Source organism: Lytechinus variegatus, chromosome 1, assembly GCF_018143015.1.
Source record: "Lytechinus variegatus isolate NC3 chromosome 1, Lvar_3.0, whole genome shotgun sequence".
Lineage (NCBI taxonomy): Eukaryota > Metazoa > Echinodermata > Echinoidea > Temnopleuroida > Toxopneustidae > Lytechinus > Lytechinus variegatus.
This window is the reverse complement of record NC_054740.1, coordinates 25,769,768-25,786,679: the sequence shown is the minus strand read 5'-3', so window position 1 is coordinate 25,786,679 and position 16,912 is coordinate 25,769,768.

The window sequence follows — 16,912 nt, the reverse complement described above, 5'->3', positions numbered from 1 at the left end:
CCCTCATCTACCATTATGACTGGCGAACCCCTTCTACTATTATGACTGGCGAACCCCTTTTAGTATTATGACTGGCGACCCTCATCCATTATTATGACTGGCGAACCCTTTTTCCTATTATTACTGGTGACCCTCATCTACCATTATGACTGGCGAACCCCTTCTACTATTATGACTGGCGACCCTCATCCATTATTATGACTGGCGAACCCTTTCTCCTATTATGACTGGCGACCCTCATCCATTATTATGACTGGCGAACCCTTTCTTCTATTATGAATAGCGACCCTCATCTACCATTATGAATGGCGAACCCTTTCCACTATTATGAATACCAACCCTCATCTACCATTATGACTGGCGAACCCCTTTTACTACTATGAATAGCGACCCTCATCTACCATTATGACTGGCGAACCCCTTCTACTATTATGACTGGCAAACCCATTTTAGTATTATGACTGGCGACCCTCATCCATTATTATGACTGACGAAACCTTTCTTCTATTATGACTGGCGACCCTCATCTACCATTATGACTGGCGAACCCTTTTAACTATTACGAATAGCGACCCTCATCTACCATTATGACTGGCGAACCTATTCCATTATTATGACTGGCGAACCCTTTCTACTATTATGAATAGCGACCCTCATCTACCATTATGAATGGCGAACCCTTTCCACTATTATGAATAACAACCCTCATCTACCATTATGACTGGCGAACCCCTTTTACTACTATGAATAGCGACCCTCATCTACCATTATGACTGGCGAACCCCTTCTACTATTATGACTGGCGAACCCCGTTTAGTATTATGACTGGCGACCCTCATCCATTATTATGACTGACGAAACCTTTCTTCTATTATGACTGGCGACCCTCATCTACCATTATGACTGGCGAACCCTTTTAACTATTATGAATAGCGACCCTCATCTACCATTATGACTGGCGAACCTATTCCATTATTATGACTGGCGAACCCTTGCTACTATTATGAATAGCGACCCTCATCTACCATTATGACTGGCGAACCCCATCTACTATTATGACTGGCGACCCTCATCCATTATTATCACTGGCGAACTCTTTCTCCCATTATGCATGGCGACCCTCATCCAATATTATGACTGGCGAACCCTTTCTCCGATTATGACTGGCGACCCTCATCCATTATTATGACTGGCAAACTCTTTCTACTATTATGAATAGCGACCCTCATCTACCATTATGACTGGCAAACCCCTTCCACTATTATGAATAGCGACCCTCATCCATTATTTTGACTGGCGAACCCTTTCTCCTGTTATGACTGTCGACCCTCATCAATTATTATGACTGGCGAACCATTTCTCCTATTATGACTGGAGACACTCATCCATTATTATGACTGGCGAACCCTTTTTTCCTATTATGACTGGCGACCCTCATCTACCATTATGACTGGCGAACCATTTCTACTATTATGAATAGCTACCCTCATCTATCATTATGACTGGCGACCCTCATCCATTATTATGACTGGCGAACCCCTTTTAGTATTTTGACTGGCGACCCTCATCCATTATTATGACTGGCGAACCATTTCTCCTACTATGACTGGAGACCCTCATCCATTATTATGGCTGGCGAACCCTTTTTCCTATTATGACTGGCGACCCTCATCTATTATTATGACTGGCGAACCATTTCTACTATTATGAATAGCTACCCTCATCTATCATTATGACTGGCGAACCCCTTCTACTATTATGACTGGCGACCCTCATCCATTATTATGACTGGCGACCCTCATCAATTATTATGACTGGCGAACCCCTTCTACTATTATGACTAGCGACCCTCATCCATTATTATGACTGGCGAACCATTTCTCCTACTATGACTGGAGACCCTCATCCATTATTATGACTGGCGAACCGTTTTTCCTATTATGACTGGCGACCCTCATCTATTATTATGACTGGCGAACCATTTCTACTATTATGAATAGCTACCCTCATCTATCATTATGACTGGCGAACCCCTTCTACTATTATGACTGGCGACCCTCATCCATTATTATGACTGGCGACCCTCATCAATTATTATGACTGGCGAACCCCTTCTACTATTATGACTGGCGACCCTCATCCATTATTATGGCTGGCGAACCATTTCTCCTATAATGACTGGCGACCCTCATCTATTATTATGACTGGCGAACCATTTCTACTATTATGAATAGCTACCCTAATCTATCATTATGACTGGCGAACCCCTTCTACTATTATGACTGGCGACCCTCATCTACCATTATGACTGGCGAACCCCTTCTACTATCATGACTGGCGACCCTCATACATTATTATGACTGGCGAACCCTTTCTACTATTATGAATAGTGACCCTCATCTACCATTATGAATGGCGAACCCCTTCCACTACTATGAACAGCGACCGTCATCCATTATTCTGACTGGCGACCCTCATCAATCATTATGACTGGTGAACCCTTTCTACTATTATGAATAGCGACCCTCATCTACCATTATGACTGGCGAACCCTTTCCCTTATTATGAATACGACCCTCATCTACCATTATGACTGGCGAACCCCTTCTACTATTATGACTGGCGACCCTCATCCATTATTATGACTGGCGAACCCTTTCTCCTATTATGACTGGCGACCCTCATCCATTATTATGACTGGCGAACACTTTCTACTATTATGAATAGCGACCCTCATCTACCATTATGAATGGCGAACCCTTTCCACTATTATGAATAGCAAACCTCATCTACCATTATGACTGGCGAACCCCTTTTACTACTATGAATAGCGACCCTCATCTACCATTATGACTAGCGAACCCCTTCTACTATTATGACTGGCGAACCCCTGTTAGTATTATGACTGGCGACCCTCATTAATTATCATGACTGGCGAACCCCATTTAGTATTATGACTGGCGACCCTCATCCATTATTATGACTGGCAAACCTTTTTTCCTATTATTACTGGCGACCCTCATCTACCATTATGACTGGCGAACCATTTCTACTATTATGAATAGCTACCCTCATCTATCATTATGACTGGCGACCCTCATCCATTATTATGACTGGCGAACCCCTTTTAGTATTATGACTGGCGACCCTCATCCATTATTATGACTGGCGAACCATTTCTCCTACTATGACTGGAGACCCTCATCCATTATTATGGCTGGCGAACCCTTTCTCCTATTATGACTGGCGACCCTCATCCATTATTCTGACTGGCGACCCTCATCAATTATTATGACTGGCGAACCCTTTCTACTATTATGAATAGCGACCCCCTTCTACTATTATGACTGGCGACCCTCATCCATTATTATGACTGGCGAACCCTTCTCCTATTTTGACTGATAACCCTCATCCATTATTATGACTGGCGAACCCTTTCTACTATTATGAATAGCGACCCTCATCTACCATTATGAATGGCGAACCCTTTCCACTATTATGAATAGCGAACCTCATCTACCATTATTACTGGCGAACCCCTTTTACTACTATGAATAGCGACCCTCATCTACCATTATGACTGGCGAACCCCTTCTACTATTATGACTGGCGAACCCCTATTAGTATTATGACTGGCGACCCTCATTAATTATCATGACTGGCAAACCCCTTTTAGTATTATGACTGGCGACCCTCATCCATTATTATGACTGGCGATCCTCATCAATTATTATGACTGGCGAAACCCTTCTACTATTATGACTAGAGACCCTCATCCATTATTATGACTGGCGAACCTTTTTTCCTATTATTACTGGCGACCCTCATCTACCATTATGACTGGCGAACCCCTTCTACTATTATGACTGGCGACCCTCATCCATTATTATGACTGGCAAACCATTTCTCCTATTATGACTGGCGACCCTCATACATTATTATGACTGGCGAACCCTTTCTACTATTATGAATAGCGACCCTCATCTACCATTATGAATGGCGAACCCCTTCCACTATTATGAAAAGCGACCGTCATCCATTATTCTGACTGGCGACCCTCATCAATTATTATGACTGGTGAACCCTTTCTACTATTATGAATAGCGACCCTCATCTACCATTATGACTGGCGAACCCTTTCCCTTATTATGAATACGACCCTCATCTACCATTATGACTGGCGAACCCCTTCTACTATTATGACTGGCGACCCTCATCCATTATTATGACTGGCGAACCCTTTCTACTATTATGAATAGCGACCCTCATCTACCATTATGAATGGCGAACCCTTTCCACTATTATGACTGGCGACCCTCATCTACCATTATGACTGGCGAACCATTTCTACTATAATGAATAGCTACCCTCATCTATCATTATGACTGGCGAACCCCTTCTACTATTATGACTGGCGACCCTCATCCACTATTATGAATAGCGACCCTCATCAATTATTTTGACTGGCGAACCCTTTCTCCTATTATGACTGTCGACCCTCATCAATTATTGTGACTGGCGAACCCCTTCTACTATTATGACTGGCGAACCCCTTTTAGTATTATGACTGGCGACCCTCATTAATTATCATGACTGGCGAACCCCATTTAGTATTATGACTGGCGACCCTCATCCATTATTATGACTGGCGAACCTTTTTTCCTATTATTACTGGCGACCCTCATCTACCATTATGACTGGCGAACCATTTCTACTATTATGAATAGCTACCCTCATCTATCATTATGACTGGCGACCCTCATCCATTATTATGACTGGCGAACCCCTTTTAGTATTATGACTGGCGACCCTCATCCATTATTATGACTGGCGAACCATTTCTCCTACTATGACTGGAGACCCTCATCCATTATTATGGCTGGCGAACCCTTTTTCCTATTATGACTGGCGACCCTCATCTATTATTATGACTGGCGAACCATTTCTACTATTATGAATAGCTACCCTCATCTATCATTATGACTGGCGAACCCCTTCTACTATTATGACTGGCGACCCTCATCCATTATTATGACTGGCGACCCTCATCAATTATTATGACTGGCGAACCCCTTCTACTATTATGACTAGCGAACCTCATCCATTATTATGACTGGCGAACCATTTCTCCTACTATGACTGGAGACCCTCATCCATTATTATGACTGGCGAACCCTTTTTCCTATTATGACTGGCGACCCTCATCTATTATTATGACTGGCGAACCATTTCTACTATTATGAATAGCTACCCTCATCTATCATTATGACTGGCGAACCCCTTCTACTATTATGACTGGCGACCCTCATCCATTATTATGACTGGCGACCCTCATCAATTATTATGACTGGCGAACCCCTTCTACTATTATGACTAGCGACCCTCATCCATTATTATGACTGGCGAACCCTTTTTCCTATTATTACTGGCGACCCTCATCTACCATTATGACTGGCGAACCCCTTCTACTATCATGACTGGCGACCCTCATCCATTATTATGGCTGGCGAACCATTTCTCCTATTATGACTGGAGACCCTCATCTATTATTATGACTGGCGAACCATTTCTACTATTATGAATAGCTACCCTCATCTATCATTATGACTGGCGAACCCCTTCTACTATTATGACTGGCGACCCTCATCCATTATTATGACTGGCGAACCCTTTCTCCTATTATGACTGGCGACCCTCATCCATTATTATGACTGGCGAACACTTTCTACTATTATGAATAGCGACCCTCATCTACCATTATGAATGGCGAACCCTTTCCACTATTATGAATAGCAAACCTCATCTACCATTATGACTGGCGAACCCCTTTTACTACTATGAATAGCGACCCTCATCTACCATTATGACTAGCGAACCCCTTCTACTATTATGACTGGCGAACCCCTGTTAGTATTATGACTGGCGACCCTCATTAATTATCATGACTGGCGAACCCCATTTAGTATTATGACTGGCGACCCTCATCCATTATTATGACTGGCGAACCTTTTTTCCTATTATTACTGGCGACCCTCATCTACCATTATGACTGGCGAACCATTTCTACTATTATGAATAGCTACCCTCATCTATCATTATGACTGGCGACCCTCATCCATTATTATGACTGGCGAACCCCTTTTAGTATTATGACTGGCGACCCTCATCCATTATTATGACTGGCGAACCATTTCTCCTACTATGACTGGAGACCCTCATCCATTATTATGGCTGGCGAACCCTTTTTCCTATTATGACTGGCGACCCTCATCTACCATTATGAATGGCGAACCCTTTCCACTATTATGAATAGCAAACCTCATCTACCATTATGACTGGCGAACCCCTTTTACTACTATGAATAGCGACCCTCATCTACCATTATGACTAGCGAACCCCTTCTACTATTATGACTGGCGAACCCCTGTTAGTATTATGACTGGCGACCCTCATTAATTATCATGACTGGCGAACCCCATTTAGTATTATGACTGGCGACCCTCATCCATTATTATGACTGGCGAACCTTTTTTCCTATTATTACTGGCGACCCTCATCTACCATTATGACTGGCGAACCATTTCTACTATTATGAATAGCTACCCTCATCTATCATTATGACTGGCGACCCTCATCCATTATTATGACTGGCGAACCCCTTTTAGTATTATGACTGGCGACCCTCATCCATTATTATGACTGGCGAACCATTTCTCCTACTATGACTGGAGACCCTCATCCATTATTATGGCTGGCGAACCCTTTTTCCTATTATGACTGGCGACCCTCATCTATTATTCTGACTGGCGACCCTCATCAATCATTATGACTGGTGAACCCTTTCTACTATTATGAATAGCGACCCCCTTCTACTATTATGACTGGCGACCCTCATCCATTATTATGACTGGCGAACCCTTCTCCTATTTTGACTGATAACCCTCATCCATTATTATGACTGGCGAACCCTTTCTACTATTATGAATAGCGACCCTCATCTACCATTATGAATGGCGAACCCTTTCCACTATTATGAATAGCGAACCTCATCTACCATTATTACTGGCGAACCCCTTTTACTACTATGAATAGCGACCCTCATCTACCATTATGACTGGCGAACCCCTTCTACTATTATGACTGGCGAACCCCTATTAGTATTATGACTGGCGACCCTCATTAATTATCATGACTGGCGAACCCCTTTTAGTATTATGACTGGCGACCCTCATCCATTATTATGACTGGCGATCCTCATCAATTATTATGACTGGCGAAACCCTTCTACTATTATGACTAGAGACCCTCATCCATTATTATGACTGGCGAACCTTTTTTCCTATTATTACTGGCGACCCTCATCTACCATTATGACTGGCGAACCCCTTCTACTATTATGACTGGCGACCCTCATCCATTATTATGACTGGCAAACCATTTCTCCTATTATGACTGGCGACCCTCATACATTATTATGACTGGCGAACCCTTTCTACTATTATGAATAGCGACCCTCATCTACCATTATGAATGGCGAACCCCTTCCACTATTATGAAAAGCGACCGTCATCCATTATTCTGACTGGCGACCCTCATCAATTATTATGACTGGTGAACCCTTTCTACTATTATGAATAGCGACCCTCATCTACCATTATGACTGGCGAACCCTTTCCCTTATTATGAATACGACCCTCATCTACCATTATGACTGGCGAACCCCTTCTACTATTATGACTGGCGACCCTCATCCATTATTATGACTGGCGAACCCTTTCTCCTATTATGACTGGCGACCCTCATCCATTATTATGACTGGCGAACACTTTCTACTATTATGAATAGCGACCCTCATCTACCATTATGAATGGCGAACCCTTTCCACTATTATGACTGGCGACCCTCATCTACCATTATGACTGGCGAACCATTTCTACTATAATGAATAGCTACCCTCATCTATCATTATGACTGGCGAACCCCTTCTACTATTATGACTGGCGACCCTCATCCACTATTATGAATAGCGACCCTCATCAATTATTTTGACTGGCGAACCCTTTCTCCTATTATGACTGTCGACCCTCATCAATTATTGTGACTGGCGAACCCCTTCTACTATTATGACTGGCGAACCCCTTTTAGTATTATGACTGGCGACCCTCATTAATTATCATGACTGGCGAACCCCATTTAGTATTATGACTGGCGACCCTCATCCATTATTATGACTGGCGAACCTTTTTTCCTATTATTACTGGCGACCCTCATCTACCATTATGACTGGCGAACCATTTCTACTATTATGAATAGCTACCCTCATCTATCATTATGACTGGCGACCCTCATCCATTATTATGACTGGCGAACCCCTTTTAGTATTATGACTGGCGACCCTCATCCATTATTATGACTGGCGAACCATTTCTCCTACTATGACTGGAGACCCTCATCCATTATTATGACTGGCGAACCTTTTTTCCTATTATTACTGGCGACCCTCATCTACCATTATGACTGGCGAACCATTTCTACTATTATGAATAGCTACCCTCATCTATCATTATGACTGGCGACCCTCATCCATTATTATGACTGGCGAACCCCTTTTAGTATTATGACTGGCGACCCTCATCCATTATTATGACTGGCGAACCCCATTTAGTATTATGACTGGCGACCCTCATCCATTATTATGACTGGCGAACCTTTTTTCCTATTATTACTGGCGACCCTCATCTACCATTATGACTGGCGAACCATTTCTACTATTATGAATAGCTACCCTCATCTATCATTATGACTGGCGACCCTCATCCATTATTATGACTGGCGAACCCCTTCTACTATTATGACTGGCGACCCTCATCCATTATTATGACTGGCGACCCTCATCAATTATTATGACTGGCGAACCCCTTCTACTATTATGACTAGCGAACCTCATCCATTATTATGACTGGCGAACCATTTCTCCTACTATGACTGGAGACCCTCATCCATTATTATGACTGGCGAACCCTTTTTCCTATTATGACTGGCGACCCTCATCTATTATTATGACTGGCGAACCATTTCTACTATTATGAATAGCTACCCTCATCTATCATTATGACTGGCGAACCCCTTCTACTATTATGACTGGCGACCCTCATCCATTATTATGACTGGCGACCCTCATCAATTATTATGACTGGCGAACCCCTTCTACTATTATGACTAGCGACCCTCATCCATTATTATGACTGGCGAACCCTTTTTCCTATTATTACTGGCGACCCTCATCTACCATTATGACTGGCGAACCCCTTCTACTATCATGACTGGCGACCCTCATCCATTATTATGGCTGGCGAACCATTTCTCCTATTATGACTGGAGACCCTCATCTATTATTATGACTGGCGAACCATTTCTACTATTATGAATAGCTACCCTCATCTATCATTATGACTGGCGAACCCCTTCTACTATTATGACTGGCGACCCTCATCTACCATTATGACTGGCGAACCCCTTCTACTATCATGACTGGCGACCCTCATACATTATTATGACTGGCGAACCCTTTCTACTATTATGAATAGTGACCCTCATCTACCATTATGAATGGCGAACCCCTTCCACTACTATGAAAAGCGACCGTCATCCATTATTCTGACTGGCGACCCTCATCAATCATTATGACTGGTGAACCCTTTCTACTATTATGAATAGCGACCCTCATCTACCATTATGACTGGCGAACCCTTTCCCTTATTATGAATACGACCCTCATCTACCATTATGACTGGCGAACCCCTTATACTATTATGACTGGCGACCCTCATCCATTATTATGACTGGCGAACCCTTTCTCCTATTTTGACTGATAACCCTCATCCATTATTATGACTGGCGAACCCTTTCTACTATTATGAATAGCGACCCTCATCTACCATTATGAATGGCGAACCCTTTCCACTATTATGAATAGCGAACCTCATCTACCATTATTACTGGCGAACCCCTTTTACTACTATGAATAGCGACCCTCATCTACCATTATGACTGGCGAACCCCTTCTACTATTATGACTGGCGAACCCCTATTAGTATTATGACTGGCGACCCTCATTAATTATCATGGCGGGCGAACCCCTTTTAGTATTATGACTGGCGACCCTCATCCATTATTATGACTGGCGATCCTCATCAATTATTATGACTGGCGAAACCCTTCTACTATTATGACTAGAGACCCTCATCCATTATTATGACTCGCGAACCTTTTTTCCTATTATTACTGGCGACCCTCATCTACCATTATGACTGGCGAACCCCTTCTACTATTATGACTGGCGACCCTCATCCATTATTATGACTGGCGAACCATTTCTCCTATTATGACTGGCGACCCTCATACATTATTATGACTGGCGAACCCTTTCTACTATTATGAATAGCGACCCTCATCTACCATTATGAATGGCGAACCCCTTCCACTATTATGAAAAGCGACCGTCATCCATTATTCTGACTGGCGACCCTCATCAACTATTATGACTGGTGAACCCTTTCTACTATTATGAATAGCGACCCTCATCTACCATTATGACTGGCGAACCCTTTCCCTTATTATGAATACGACCCTCATCTACCATTATGACTGGCGAACCCCTTCTACTATTATGACTGGCGACCCTCATCCATTATTATGACTGGCGAACCCTTTCTCCTATTATGACTGGCGACCCTCATCCATTATTATGACTGGCGAACCCTTTCTACTATTATGAATAGCGACCCTCATCTACCATTATGAATGGCGAACCCTTTCCACTATTATGAATAGCAAACCTCATCTACCATTATGACTGGCGAACCCCTTTTACTACTATGAATAGCGACCCTCATCTACCATTATGACTGGCGAACCCCTTCTACTATTATGACTGGCGAACCCCTGTTAGTATTATGACTGGCGACCCTCATTAATTATCATGACTGGCGAACCCCTTTTAGTATTATGACTGGCGACCCTCATCCATTATTATGACTGGCGAACCTTTTTTCCTATTATTACTGGCGACCCTCATCTACCATTATGACTGGCGAACCCCTTCTACTATTATGACTGGCGACCCTCATCCATTATTATGACTGGCGAACCCTTTCTCCTATTATGACTGGCGACCCTCATCCATTATTATGACTGGCGAACCCTTTCTACTATTATGAATAGCGACCCTCATCTTCCATTATGAATGGCGAACCCTTTCCACTATCATGAATAGCAACCCTCATCTACCATTATGACTGGCGAACCCCTTTTACTACTATGAATAGCGACCCTTATCTACCATTATGACTGACGAAACCTTTCTCCTACATGTACCTGCAACATCAAAAAACAGATACAGAGATAATTAATAAGACAACAGTCTTTCTAACTTGGACAGCTGATAAATGACATAAAAATAGGTATTAACTGATAGGGTAATATACAAAATGACCACTCTCAATAAACCATCAGCCAAAAGGAAAATATTTAAAACTATAGTCCAATCAATTCGCAATATTGCTATCTTTTACAGCTATTTGACGCTCGCTATTTATGCATTGTTTATTTAAACAATGCATAAATAGCGAGCGTCATATAGCTGTAAAAGATAGCAATCCTAACCATACCAAACAAAATTAAGGGCAATAAACTTGGGGGTACAACAACAAAAAAAGCTTATCAATGCAAAATACATGTATCATACAATAATGTCATTTTTATGCTATATAAAGCTCAAATAAATGAAACAATCTTATATACCCAAATTAATTTCAGCGAAAACAGAAAAAGAAAACAGGCATTTATGAAGACACACTCATACCCATGCATAGGAGGCAGCTGTTAAAAATCACACTAAATACGAGATCATACACATGTCTCATAATTACAAGCAGCCATCAAACCAGTTTAAGTAGTACATCGCCACACAAAATACTAAATATATAATAATACGTGAATAAGAAAACCATATTCATATAACGACGTTTAATTAGCAGGGTTATTCTAAGCCCAAATAAGTAGTCCATACAAAGAAGAGTATAAAAAACATTTAAAAAATACATAAGGCCATCAATTATTCACTAATATCAATAAAATCAAATTACAACCAAAAACAAAAGTGTCCATGATGACATCAAAATTAATGGAAACCAATTAAAGCCGTCCATTATTTGCAAAAACAGAATCAACCAAATCCTGAGTAAAGGCTAAGAGTCCATAGTTCATCCATCATGGTACATGGGAATAACATGGTCCAAATGTCCAGAGAATCAATCATGGGTAGCGGTTATAGATGTAGTCCGGAGGGCGTCCATGAGGGGGTTCCAATCTCAAGCTGAAAGGGAGACCTGGCCGAGTACGAGCGATCAATGGAAAGAGCAGGGCAAACCTTACGTCAGACACCATGGGTAAGATAGAGACCATCCTGGAGTGCACATGGGCAGGAATGGAGGCAAACAGTCCAAGGGTAGTAGAAGGAGTCCTATGGAGGGTACTCAACCTTCAAGGAACAGCGATGGTTTGGTTCGCCATTGAAGTTGGTGACTAAGGAGCAATCAACGGGCTTGTGAGTAGGGGACGCATCTGCCAGGGAATCACCAAGGCGGCACTGGTTAATATCAGCTGATGGTACTTTAGAGGACCGACTACCGGACTGAGGTACCGGTTGGACTTTTGTGATCTCGCTATCAGGACTGAATTCAAGAGCAGTGGAGGAACCACCAGGGATGTACGTAGGGGTATCTTAGAACAAACAGCATCCCAACGGGCATCCACAGTAACTTGGTTTCTGGTAGGTATTGGCTTGACGTGTACGTGAGCCTCTTCATTGACGTTGTAGCTGGAGGGATTTTTCTCCACATTGGCTATAGAATCAGTGTGAGGTACCTGACATGTAATGCTATGTTCGCCAATGGGAGGAACGACTGACGAGACGACGACCGAATGTGCTGTATCGAAACGCGCAGGGCCGGCGCTAGGCCATAGGTGTAAAAGGACCCATTAGCAATCATGACCGAACGCCGAGAAGGACGAACAGAGATATCATTCAACTCTGAGAAAGGGATACCAGCTTGGACTAATTCGGTATCAGCCCCGACGCGTCTCTCCAACAATTACAGGTTAACGCATCCAAAGACGAATTATGGTAAAAGATGCTTCGTCTACCGAGGTGCCCAAATATGGAACTCTATTGAAAAGAAAATCCCTCCTTGTATCACTATACATTCCTTTCAAACATATCTTAAAAACATGCTCATCCCCCTCATCCTGATTATTGTTGTTAAAAGCACCTGCATCATCCCCCCCCCCCTCATTTCAATCCCTTAGCCCCTGCTTGAGTTAAGTTCATTTTTAAGTTATTTCTCTATTGTTTTACATTTATTCCTTACTTTTAGTCCCCCTATTGTTTTTTTTTTTTTTTTTTGCTTTTATTATCATATTGTATTTTGTTTCTTTCGCCTTTATTGTATGTTCTTATGAATTATGTCATATGATTTTGTGTTTTAGTAATTATCATGTTTGATTGTTTATTGTACATTTTTATTGTTGTGTGTATGGACCCCTACGAAAAACAGCATGTGCTGATAGGGTTTTCCATCCCACAAGTGGTAAATAAATAAATAAAAATAAAAAACATAAGGCAGGCTTGAACTATCGACATGACACATACATGAGGACGTGTCAAAGATATCAGCACCAAGACTCAGAGCAGTTGAGTAACCTAGGAAATTCTGTGATGACCCACTGACTAAGGTGACCCGGACACACTGCTGACAGTGATACAGGTCAATAAATGGAAGTATCTTGGCCTGCTTAACATAGACAGTCAGCCACTGGACAATGTGGCAACGAATGGTATCCTGGATGTAATCCATCAGACTTTGATGAATCAGCATTGTCATTAGTACCGCCGAGAGCAACTTCAAGAACTAGAGGTGACTCATCTGACTTCGACGAGTCAACAAGGCAACTAAGAGGACTGTCACAATGAACATGTGACTGACGACCGATTTTTCACTTGATTCACTTTGTGATTCTTAAATCATCTTATGCAGTGTTTCTCAGCAAAAACAATAATTAAACATTTACATAAGGAAAAAAGTTCTTTGAGCGCAAAGCAATCCATAAATTATATTCAATTTATCGCGAATGTTAAAATATCAAGAATTCACCAAGATAAGTTTATTTCAATGTACCAGATTTAGATCTATGGTAATATTGTGGCAATTAATCTTGATTTTAAAGACTTTCTCATGAAATAATTGTTTGCTGCAACTATTGTCTTACCTTAAATTATGAAATTCAGATTGCAAGAGATGATGCGTCAAGAATGAAAGGAAAATAATCTTCAACTTTTATCTCACTTTTCCCCTCCACACTCAATCAATTCAACGACATGAAAATTAAACAACATACTTCATCAGTCGTGATTTTTTTTTCAGTTAAAGGGGTGCATTGAAACAGTCTAGATATTGATTTTGTTGCTTATGTTGTATTCGGCAGACATTTAAAAAATGACACACTGCTGAATATAAACCTTGACTATCAAAATTGTGTCCTCTTAGAAATGAGACTTCATCACCTATTAACATCAATGCTTAATACAAAATGCCACGGGGGCAGTCAAATGTATTGTCAAAAGTGGCTGCAAATATAGCTTTGATTCATTAGCTTCTGCATAGATGATTCAAAATGAGATGAAAATAGGAATGTTTGTGGCATTTAAAGTTTCGCTTATTTTTCACAAAACAGTAATATGCACAGCTCAGTGACATGCAAATGGGTCAGTCGATGATGTCCATCACTAGCTATATCTTTGTTTTCTCTTGTTTGAATAAGCCAGTTCGTAGTTCCTTTCTGCGCATGATCAAAAGATTCTACGCATGATCAGAGGGAGGTCATTTGTACCAAAGTGACATAGTGGTTTAAAATCTAATGAGATAAGCACCAACTTTGATGTCTTGATTATTCATATATTTTTTTGAATTGAGGTTTTCATTTGAATCCACAAAACACAACAATGCTTGGTCGAATTCCTAATAATCTAACCATAAAAGGCTTAGCAGAAGCTAACAGTGGTGCTAATGTTAATGAAAAAATCACTAACAGTGCCAAGACAACAAAAAGTGATGATGTTAAGGCGCTGTCACACCTTGGCGTTTTAAGCCCCAGTCACATATAGACACGGATCCTCACGGATCAACACGGTAATACCGGCATGATCCGGGGAGGTCCGGGATAGTTTTGCCCCGGATGACTGTACACACGGCATCAACACGGCAGCTTCACATGGATCTACACGGACCATGCCGGCAGAGCACGTCGTCAACACGGACCGACACGTCAGCAACACGGACCTACACGTCAGCTACACGGACCAACACGTCAGCAACACGGACCAATACGTCAGCTACAAGGACCAACACGTCAGCTACACGAACCAACACGTCGGCAACACGGACCAACACGTCAGCTACAAGGACCAACACGGCAGCTATACTGACCAGCACGGCAAATAAAAATCTGTTCGTAACAATGAGCTGATATTTATGTAACTAATTATTTATTTATCTATTTATTCATTTTTTTCTCATCCTTGTCGCAACATTATCATGTTGTGTTTAAAAAAATATATAAAAACTTCCTTAACCAGTAAAAACGCTGTTTTTTATACAACACTGTTTTAACAGCGGTTAAGTACTTTAAATCTTGAACGACAAATGTAATTTCGATTTGATTTGATATCACTTTGAAATCACAGTAAAGGAAAGAAATTTACAAAGTCAATAGAAAACATGATAACAATTAAGATAGGCCCAGGTCATGACGCATAACTGTCGATGCAGGGCAGTAGTATAAAACTTAATGTACAATTTCGATGTAACAGGTACATAACGTATACATATAAAATATTTTTTTAATGAAATGTGAAATAATAATAACAGACAAAGTTGGGGTAAATATTAGAAAAAAAGAGAAAAAAATATATTCATACATGCACAAAGTTTACAAATATTAGGTTGGGGCCAATCTCCAAAGCGTATGAAAATATCCTGAATCATTTAATCATCCATTTAATCATAAATAAATTAAGCATGTTTGTGTCAACTGTTTAACAACTAGTGAAAAGTTCATGAAGTAAATAGCGTTGTAAAGAATTGATGATAAAAAAAACGGACTGCCAAGGATACTCCAGGTAGTCACACGGACCTACACGGCAGCTACACGGACCTACACGGCAGCCACACGGACCTACACGGCAGCTACACGGACCATCACGGATGGCTTTGCCAAGCCGGCAGTCCACGGATGACGCCGGATGTTTTTGACAGTCAAAAACTGCCGTGTTGGCCTCCCAGACGTTCAAGGACCAACACGGACCACCCCGGACCTCTAAGGATGTCCAAGGCGACAACACGGATCTCTCCCCGGACCACCCCGGATCAGATCCGGGATGGTCCGGGGTCTATATGTGACTGGGGCTTTAGACAGCGTATGCCCGACGTATGAGGAATTTGGCGAATACGCTGGCGTACGTCGAATACGTTACAGGTAAGTTTTGCATACGTTAAGAGTACGCTAAAACACGCTGGTATACGTCGTCATACGGCGAGGTCGTCGAAAAATTTTGTGCAAGCACAAAATTTTTCAACGTATGCCAGCGTATGGCTCATACGTCCCGCATACGCGGGCCATAAGTTGTAGGCAAGTTACGCGATCGTTGATACACGTTGACACACAGGGTGACCAGACGTCCCGTATTTCCCGGGATTGTCCCGTATTTTGCTTCTTTGTCCCGGCGTCCCGACAAACCCTTCCCGGGATGCCTATTTGTCCCGTATTTCAGAATATTGAATAAAATGTATTTAAA